At 43.2% G+C, this 10438-nt stretch overlaps 1 protein-coding gene and 1 long non-coding RNA gene across 2 annotated transcripts in view; one reads left to right on the forward strand and one right to left on the reverse strand.

Annotated features, from left to right (window-relative positions):
• LOC122558930 overlaps positions 1-10438 on the reverse strand; it is a 269987-nt gene that overhangs the window by 19876 nt on the left and 239673 nt on the right. The gene's annotated exons all lie outside the window — the stretch shown is intronic.
• ecm2 (extracellular matrix protein 2, female organ and adipocyte specific) overlaps positions 1-10438 on the forward strand; it is a 63936-nt gene that overhangs the window by 2207 nt on the left and 51291 nt on the right. The gene's annotated exons all lie outside the window — the stretch shown is intronic.

Genomic DNA, 10438 nt, shown 5'->3' on the forward strand with positions numbered 1-10438 from the left:
TCCTTGGAGCAGAAATAAGATCATATCTTATTTTGCATAATCTTGTATTATTTCTATAGCCATTTTCAGGTAGCAAAGCCCGGGGGCATACTTATGTAAAGAAACCCCTTTTTGAGTAAGAATACTAGATCCTTTATATTTTATGTACACATGGATGAAAGCTCATTTTGCTACAGGCATCTTCAAATTTCTTCATGGGGAATGGGTGTCACTTGCCCATCCATAATTGCTCTTAGAAAGGGATAGTGAAAAGCTTTGTCTTGCAAGCAACACAGGCAGATCACAGAGTTAAGTAGCATAGATAAGTAAATAATAGGTAAACAGCGGCAAAAACAAAAACACAGGTACAGGCGAATGTTAAGAGTTTGTGAGTCCATTCAGTATTCTAACAACAGTAAGGTAGAAACTGTTACAAAATTGGCTGGTCCATGTGTTCAGGCGTCTGTACTTTCTCCCTGATGTTATAGGTTGTAGAAAAACATTGCCAGGGTGGGATGGATCTTTGAGAATTCTGGCAGCCTTTCCTTGACAGCGGGCCCGGTAGATGGATTCTATAGATGGGAGGTTGCCCTTTGTGAGTGTCCGGGCTGAGTTCACCAGTCTCTGTAACCGTCTCCAATCTTGAATGGTACAGTTGCCAAACCAGGTAGTGATACGTCCAGAGAGAATGTGGAATCACATGTAGGCCAGACTGGTAATGATTCGGAGGGCAAAAGTGAGGACTGCAGATGCTGGAAACCAGAGTTTAGATTAGAGTAGTGCTGGAAACACACAGCAGGTCAGGCAGCATCCGAGAAGCAGGAAACTCTTTTGCCCGAAACATCGATTTTCCTGCTCCTCGGATGCTGCCTGACCTGCTGTGTGTTTCCAGCACCACTCTAATCTAAACTCTGGTAATGATTCGGTGGCTACTGCTGCTGGGCACTCATACCAAACACCCTTGCATAGAAATGAAGTCAGCACATTTGGAAACTATGCTATCACAAAGTGAAAATCACATTACATCAGGTTATAGTCCAACAGGTTTATTTGGAAGCACAAGCTTTCGAGGCACTGAAGACCTGATGAAGAGGCAGCTCATTGAAAGCTAGTGCTTCCAAATAAACCTGTTGGACTATAACCTGATGTAGAGTGATTTTTAATTTTGTGCACTCCATTTCAATACCAGCACCTCCAAATCATCACAAAGTGAGATCTACTTAAGATTGAGATAGAAAAGATCCATTTACAAGTAAGATAGGGATGAAAATATGAAAACAGCCTTCAATTTTTGGTGTCTCAATGGGGCTGAGGCTTCTCCAGATGAAAAGAATGAACACAGGACTCTGCCAGTGTTCCTCTGAGATATGTGCATTATAACACAAAGTACTAGTGTGAAGTCATCTGGTCAAGTAATGTTGCTATTCTCTTACCAGACCATAGAATCACAGAATCCCTACAGTGTGGAAGCAGACCATTCAGCCCATTGAGTTAATACCGACCCTCCAAAGAACATCCATACCAGACACACCTATCCTCTCCCTGTAACCTGCATTTCCAATGGTTAGTCCACCTAGCTTGCACATCCCTAGACCCTCTTGACAATTTAGCATGACCAATCTACCTAATCTGCACATCTTTGGACTGTGGAGGAAACTCGAGCACCTAGAGAAAACCCATGCAGATGCATGGAGAATGTGAAAACTTCACACAGACAGTTGCCCGAGGGTGGAATTGAACCCAGGTCTCCGGTGCTATAAGGCAGCAGTGCTAACCAGTGAGCTGCTCTCCCATTAGAGAGAGATGACTGGTGGTTTAACCGAGGACGGTCACCATGCCTCAAGCGAGGGTAGAGGTTGAGAAAGGGAATCCTTATGATAACCTCAGCCAGTGTTGGAATTGAAGTAGCAAATTACTCCAGATACTGGAATCTATACTGAAATCAACTAATGCTGGAGATCACAGCAGGTCAGACAGCATCCATGGAGAGACAGCAAGCTAATGTTTCGAGTCTAGATGACGTTTCTTCAGAGCTGAAGTGAAGTGTGGAGGGACAGTATTTATGTTATAGTTGGGGGGGTTGTTTGGGGAAGAGTTGGGGTGTGGTGGTGGGTGTAGAGTGCTAGTGGAAAAAAGATGTTGACAGTTCAGATTACATGATTGTAATACAAGAATGGCAGAACAATGGTATGTCTAACTGCTGGGCTTGAAAGACAGTCCCACTGGCATGGGAGAGGGGAAAGAGGATGAGACGGAGAATGTAACAAATAAATTTATAAGAAACGGAATAAATAGAACAATGTAACAAGTAAAGCTAAAAGAAGGGGAAGAAATGGAAGCTGGTTCACAGTTTGAAGGTGTTGAACTCAATATTAAGTCCAGAAGGCTGGAAAGTGCCCAGTCTGAAGATGAGATGTTGTTACTCCAGTTTGTGCTGTGATTCAGTGGAACACTGCAGCATGCCAAGGACAGACAAGTGGGCATGACAGTAGGACACTGTGTTAAAATGACCTGCTACAGGAAGCTCAGGGTTGTGCTTTCGCAAACTGGAGGTGTTCTGCAAAGCGGTCACCCAATCTGCGTTTAGTTTCTCACAATATTGAGTAAGCCACATTTGGTGCAGCGAATACAATACACAAGATTGGAGATGGTACAGTTAAAACGTTGCCTCATGTGGAGAGACCGTTTAGGCCTTGGATGGTGAGCAGGGAGGAGATGAAGGGGCAGGTGTTGCACTTTCTACAGTTGGAGGGAAAGGGAGGTGGGGGGGGGTGGGGGGGGGTAGGTGTTAGTGGTCATGGAATGGACTAGGGTGACCTAGAGGGAAGGATCCCTGTAAAATGCAATTGATGGAGTAAGGGGAAGATGTGTTTGTGGTGGCATTCTGCTGGAGTTGTCTGAAATGGTGGAGAATGATCCTTTGAACACGGAGGCTGGTGGGAGGAAAAGTGAGAAAAGGGGATCCGATCACGCCACTGAGTGATGGGAAGGGGCAAGGGCGGAAGCACGGGTGATAACTCGGATGCGGTTGAGGGCCCTGTCAACCACAGTGGCTGGGAAACCACGGTTATGGAAGAAGCAAGCCATGTCAGCAGCACTGTTTGGTATCATCTGAACAGAGGCGATGTAGGCAAAGGAACTGGGAGAATGCAGGACGTGGGGTGTGACGAGCTGTAGTGAAGGTACATATTGGAGTCAGTGGCTTTGTAGTGGATGGCAGTGGACAGATTATTCCCCACAATGGAGACAGAAATTGATGATGTGAAAGTTATAGCAGCGTGGAAATTGGTGGCAAAATGCTTAAAGTTTTCAAGGTCCTGGTGGGAACACAGAGTGACATCAAAGCAGTTATCTATGAACCGGATGAAGAGTTGTGGGAGGGGGCCAGTGTAGGATGGGAACAAGGATTAATCCACATGCCATATAAAGAGTCAGGCATAACTGAGGCCCGCGTGGGTGCCCATAGCCATTCCTTTGACTTGGCAGAAGTGAGATGAATTAAAGGAGAAATTATTTAGTGAGAGACCAAGTTCAGCCAGGTGGAGGAGCGTGGTGGTGGCTGGGGAGTGAAGATTAGAGTGGTGCTGGAAAAGCACAGCAGGTCGGACAACATCCAAAGAGCAGGGAAATCCTTGTTTCAGGCAAAAGCCCTTCATCAGGAATTGTTCAGGTCACTTCTTGAGAAGAGGCTGACAGTTCACAAACGTCCTGGTGGAGGATAGAGGTTTAGATTAGATTACTTACAGTGTGGAAACAGGCCCTTCGGTCCAACAAGTCCACACCGACCTTCTGAAGAGCAACCCACCCAGACCGATTCCCCTACATTTACCCCATCACCTAACACTACGGGCAATTTAGCATGGCCAGTTTACCTGACCTGCACATTTTTTGACTGTGGCAGGAAGCCGGAGCACCCGGAGGAAACCCACGCAGACACGGGGAGAATGTGCAAACTCCACACAGACAGTCAGTCGCCTGAGGCGGGAATTGAACCCGAGTCTCTGGCGCTGTGAGGCAGCAGTGCTAACCAGGTGTAGAGGGATTGGACATCCATGGTGAACAGGAAGTAGTTAGGGCCAAGGAACTGGAAATTGTCAATCTGGTGGAGCACACCAGAGGAATCGTGGATGTAGGTGGGCCTACGCTATTGGCATCACTCTACATCGCAAACCAGTTGTCCAGCCTGTGGTATTTACTGTCCTGCGTCACCAGTGTGTGTGGAGGAGACTGCTATGCTGTCAGAGTTAAAAATCACACAACACCAGGTTATAGTCCAACAGATTTAATTGGAAGCACACTAGCTTTCGGAGCGACGCTCCTTCATCAGGTGATTGCTGTCAGTTCTATTTCAATTGAAAGTTTACCAATGATTTCTGGTAGATTGTATTGCTCAAATGTATGAACAGTATTTAGTTGTTGGCTCAAGACTTGCTGATAGTTAATTCTGAGGACTCTTCAGCGGTACCAGGGATGAAAGACCTTTTTTATAGCTTTGAAATCTGTGGTCTTTTTCCATAATGACAGTGTGAAATAAATCTCTGATTCAAATATGTGATTTCTCTTGGTTGAATCTTTTTCTTAGGTTCATTCATTAATCTTGCAAGGTCGATCTTCCACTGGTTGTGTTTTCCTGGATTGGCCAATGCTAGCTTTCTAATGAAGTGGTTGAACTACATCAATGAATTGCAGGAGTATGAGGGCAAAATGCTTATTTTTATTTAAGAATGAGCTTTGTTGGCTCTGGATGACATCATCATCGTCAGTCCCTCAGAATCACGTTTGACGTTTATCAGGTTAGATGAGTCCTCAGATGGTAAGAAGCCAAAATGTGGATCCACATTTTTTTTTTCATAGTCAGGTCATATTGTTTAATGAGCAAATGAAACTTAAAATTCTAATTTGACTTTTCTCACCTTCCTCTGCCATCATTGTTCCAACTTGCTGAACCTCAAAATGGCTGTGTCTTGATAAGCAGTCAGCAGTTTTCTCCTCCCTGTCAGTGATGTTAATGCCTCTGTACTTTAGACTGATCCTGAGTGAATCTTTATACATTTTCCTTTGGCCACCCGAATAAGTATTGGCCATGGAAGATGAGAACATACTGAGGGAGGCAATTTTTGTGCTTTGAGATGCAATAGCATGTCTAAAGGAGTTGGTTCTTCGGGAGCAGGACTATAATTCTAGTACCTGCAACTTCATGGACGATGCTGGTCTTGGTCTAGTGGTCCTCCAGTTTGATTCCCAGAATTCAGAGTAGGTTCCACTGTTGAAAGCTCTCAAGGACCTTACTGGGATGTCAGTAGATGGTCCAGGTTTTGCTGCAGTACAGGAGGGTTGTCAATACAACAGACTTACAGACCAGGACCATTGGTGCCTTCCAAACACCTCTTTAGTCAAAGACACACTATTGCAGTATTAAGAAGCCAGAACTGATACAATTGTCTCAGCAATAAACTTCATGCTTGATAGTTCGAGGGACCTGGGTTCAAATCCCACCAGGGAGATGGTGGAATAGGTAATCAACAAAAATTTGGAATTTAAGGTCTAATGATGACCGTTAAATTAAAGCTGACTGTCATAAAATCCCACCTGGTTAATTAATGTCCTTTAAGAAAGGAAACTGCCACCTTACTCAGTGTGGCCTAAATGCAACAGCAATGTGGTTGATTCTTAACTGCCTTTGAAATGACCCAGCAAACCATCCAGTTGTATCAGTCACAATAAAGTAAGCCCTTCTCACTAACATAGGGTTGGGGAATGGGTCTAGGTGGGTTACTCTTCGGAGGGTCGGTGTCGACTTGTTAGGCCAAAGGGCCTGTTTCATATTGGAGGGAAGGTCATCTGACCTAAACACCTGGAATCTAGTGCCAGATGAGTCAAACAACAGCCTGGTATAGTTATGGTCTCGGAATCATAACTTCTGCACTACATCCAAGACAACACCATCATCATCCCTGGGTATATCTTATGCAACAGCAGGACAGACCCAGCAGAAGTCATGGCACGGTGTTATGCACCGAGGAAGGAATTGCTCTAGGAATCCTCAACATTGACTTTGAACTCCATGACGTATCATGGCATCAGGTCAAACACAGGAATGGAAGCCTCCAGCTGATTCTAATGAACCGACTCTCTAGATTCCTCCCTATTGAATAGCATCTGGATTAAGTACAGAAAGAGTGGAAAGAACACAGAATGTACTGAGAGAAGGACTTCAATTAGTGATTTGGCAGCACCACTACTGACCTAAATCCTAAAGCCTGGGACTGCAACAGATGGTGAGAGAACAAATAAGAGGAAAAAAAACATACTTGACTTCATCCTCACCAAACTACCATAGATGCACCCGTCTATGACAGTATAGTAACAATTGCATAGTCCTTGTAGAGATGACGTTCATCATCACATTGAGAATACCTTTCATCATGTTCAGTTCACTATCACTGTGCCAAATGGAATTGACTTCAAACAGATCTACCAACTCAAGACTCGGCATCCATGAGGTGCTGTGGAACAGTAGCCACAGTAGTCCAACAAATCTTCAACCAGGGGATCAATCCTGGTTCCATGAAAAGTGTAGCAGGGCATCCTAGGAGCAGCACCAACCTGGTATCTCAGGACTATTTGCATGCCAAACAGCTAGGCAGCAAGTGACAGACAGAGCTAGCGATCCCACATGAAATGAATCAGATCTAAGCTCTGCAGATCTGCCATATACAGTCATGAATGATGATGGACAATTAAACAACTCACCATCTTCAACAATAGTGACCACTGCACAGCACATCAGTGCAAAAGATAAGGCTGAAACATTTGCAGCAATTGTCAGTTCTTTGTTTTATTAAATAAAAAGTGTGATCCTTTGGGAGGAGTGGATACTAAGATATGGGAGATGCTATGTATTGTCCAGAACTACCCCATTCATGTCAAAGACCTTTATAATGTGAACGAGCTACCCTACACCTGCTGCCAGCAAATGGAAGTATCTGAAGGAGGAATAACATGGAGCAACATATCCTGACAAGTCAAAAGAACCATCTCAGCGGACTCTGTGAACAAGGACTATTGAACTGCCTTCCCAATTTTTTACTTCCACCCATAACACCCATGTCTCTTTCCTCTTCTCTGTGTCAGTCCATATATGCATTTAGAGAGGGAGTTTAAAAGGGAGTTAGAGTTGTAACTAGCACAGTGATATATTGATGGCTCATAATTGTTTACCTGTAGCTAGAATCTATTTATTTGTAATAAATAGTAATTTTAGCTAAGTGGAGAAACAGGATCTATTATTTCTGTTAACCTGGTGTAAAAGACATTTTTGTAAACCTTTAAAAATCTTTAACTTTTGTGATGACTTGGGGAATAGCAGGCCTTGATTTCCAGTGCATAATGCAAGTGAAGGGTAACACTGTGCACAAGTTACATTCAACTGATGGTGGCATGAAGAATAGGAGACTACAGCTGACTAGAATGCCCAAGACTCCTTAACACTCCCCATGACTGCTTGAGGTTCCATCCAGTAGCTGTATTATATATCAGAGTGGACAGTACTTCAGCTTTGCTCATAGATTAACCTTTTTATATCATTACTTTACACATTATATTCTCAAAATTTGAACTTTTGAGAAAAAAAATTACTACTGAATTTTTCGGTCACCAGTGCTCTAGACATTCAATACCATCTATACGAAGGACATGGGCATAAATATTTCCTAACACCAGGTTATAGCCCAACGGGTTTATTTGGAAGCACTAGCTCTCAGAGCGCTGCTCCTTTCATGAGGTGGTTGTGGAGTATAAGATCGTAGGATACAGAATTTATCACAAAAGTTTACAGTGTGATGTAACTGAAATTATATATTGAAAAAGACCACCAAAACAACTTCAAACAACCACCAAACCTCAAACAGATCGTTGTTCGCAGCAAACTACCCGGCTTTCAGGACAACACCATACAACCTTGTCACGGTAGACACTGCAAGACGTGTCTGTGTTGACACGGATACCACCATTATACGTGGGAAGACCTCTCACCATGTACATGGCAGGTACTCACGTGACTCGGCCAACGTTGTCTATCTCATACGCTGCAGGTAAGGATGCTCTGAGGCATGGTACGTTGGTGAGACTGAGCAGAGGTTACGGCAACAGATAAATGGACACCGCATAACAATCAACAGACAGGAGTGTTCCCTCCCAGTTGGAGAACACTTCAGCGGATTGGGATGTTCAACCTTGGACCTTTGGGTGACCATCGTCCAAGGCGAACTTTGGGACAGGCAACAACGCAAAGTGGTGAAAGTGAGTACTGCAGATGCTGGCGATCAGAGTCTAGATTAAAGTGGTGCTGGAAAAGCATAGCAGGTCAGGCAGCAACCAAGGAGCAGGAAAATCAACGTTTCGGGCAAAAGCCCTTCATCAGGCATCAGAACAATGCAAAGTGGCCAAGCAGAGGCTGATAGCCAAGTTTGGTACCCATGAGGATGATCTCAACTGGGACCTTGGATTCATGTCACACGATAGGTGACCCCACTGCACCACACACACATACACATATCCACACACACACACAAACACTCTCTCAGAGACACTCCTACAAACCCATACACTCATGCAGACCCTCTCTCACATGCTCACACATACACACCCACACTCTCACAAACTTATACCCCTTTACACTCACACACATTATCTCACAGACACTCATATGCCACACGTATACACACACACGCTTGTGGGGTGAATTTGTACTTGTAGAATTACATTCTATTTTGCTCAAAAACTGCATGAATCCATTAAGATTATGTAAATCCCTTTTTTAGATTAGAATCAGTCAGAACATTGGGCAACATACAGCCTCACTCAGGGCACCTCACAACTTCAATGCATTATCTGGGCCAACATGGCATCTATTGTTAAAGTTCACTTGAGAACGTAACTTTAAGAAAGTTCTGGAATTTACATGTAAAAGAACTGGTACCAACATGCCATTCTAAAAGATGACAGACTTAACAAACAATCCAAGTCTTTTTCAATATATAATTTTAGTTAAATCACACTGTAAAATTTTGCTATACATTCTGTGTCCTACAATTTTATATTCCATAACCACCTGATCAAGCAGCAGCGCTCCGAAAGCTAGTGTTTCCAAATAAACCTATTGAACTGGTGTTGTGTGATTTTTAACTTTGTACAATCCAGTCCAACACTGGCACGTCCAAATCATAAATATTTCCTGTTACGGACTTGAGACCATGCCCTCTGGCAAGGGTTTATAATTACTGGATTTAAGTTTAACCGTGTTCTTTCGAATGTTCAAAATTTCAGTATAATCTCACACAGTCATTTTTTTCTCTTGTGTAAACTGGTCCAGTATTAGGCTTATTACAGCCTTATTAGGCTTTTTAGCTCAACTACATAATGCCTAATACAAGACCATAAGATATAGGAGCAGAATTAGCTCATTCAAACCATTGAGTCTGCTCCATTGTTTGAGCATGGCTGATGTGTTTCTCAACCCATTCTCCTGCCTTCTCCCTATAATCCTTGATCCCTTACCAATCAAGAACCGATCTATCTCTGTCTTGAATACACTCAATGACCTTGCCTCCGCAATCCTCTGTGGCAATCAGTTCGACTGATTAACCACCCTCTGGCTAAAGAAATTCCTCCTTATCTGAGTTCTAAAGGATCGTCACTTCACTTTGAGTTTGCACCCTTGGGTTCTACTAGTAGAAATATCTGCTCCACGACCACTCCATCTAGGTCTCTCAGTATCCTACAAGTTTCAATCAGATAAACCCCTCAACTTTCTAAATTCCATGGAGTGCAGACCTGGACTCCTTAATTGCTCCTCATATGACAAGCCATTCATTCCTGGGATCATTCTTCTGACTCCCTCTCATATCTGATTTGTTGACTTCCTTTGTATCTTTTCCAATATCCCATTATGGTGCAGTGACTGGAACTGTACTCAGGTATTTAGCTAGTGCTGAATCAGTGCTCTGTCAAACCGTCAATGCATTAATTTTATTTACTTTGCCTCCAGTGAAATGAAAAATTTATTTGCTTTTTATTTTCAAGATTGCATACTGAACTGATAATTTTAATACCCATGTCAACAATTTCCTCATGGTATACTGTACTATAGTCTACCATCATTCATTTAATATTGCCATACTAATTTTGAAATATTGTTAAATAGAAGAAATATGCCAATTAATTTGCATGAAGTACCAAAAGCAGAATTGTAATAACGATCAGATAGATTTTTTGTAATGTTGACTGAGAGATAAATGTTGCCAAGCTAACTATCACATCAGGAGAAAATGAGGACTACAGATGCTGGAGATCAGAGTCAAAAAATGTGGCGCTGGAAAAGCACAGCAGGTTAGGCAGCATACTACGAGCAGGAGAGTCGATGTTTTGGGCACAAGCCCTTCATCAGGAATTCGGAGGG

The sequence above is a fragment of the Chiloscyllium plagiosum genome, chromosome 18 (assembly GCF_004010195.1).
Source record: "Chiloscyllium plagiosum isolate BGI_BamShark_2017 chromosome 18, ASM401019v2, whole genome shotgun sequence".
NCBI lineage: Eukaryota > Metazoa > Chordata > Chondrichthyes > Orectolobiformes > Hemiscylliidae > Chiloscyllium > Chiloscyllium plagiosum.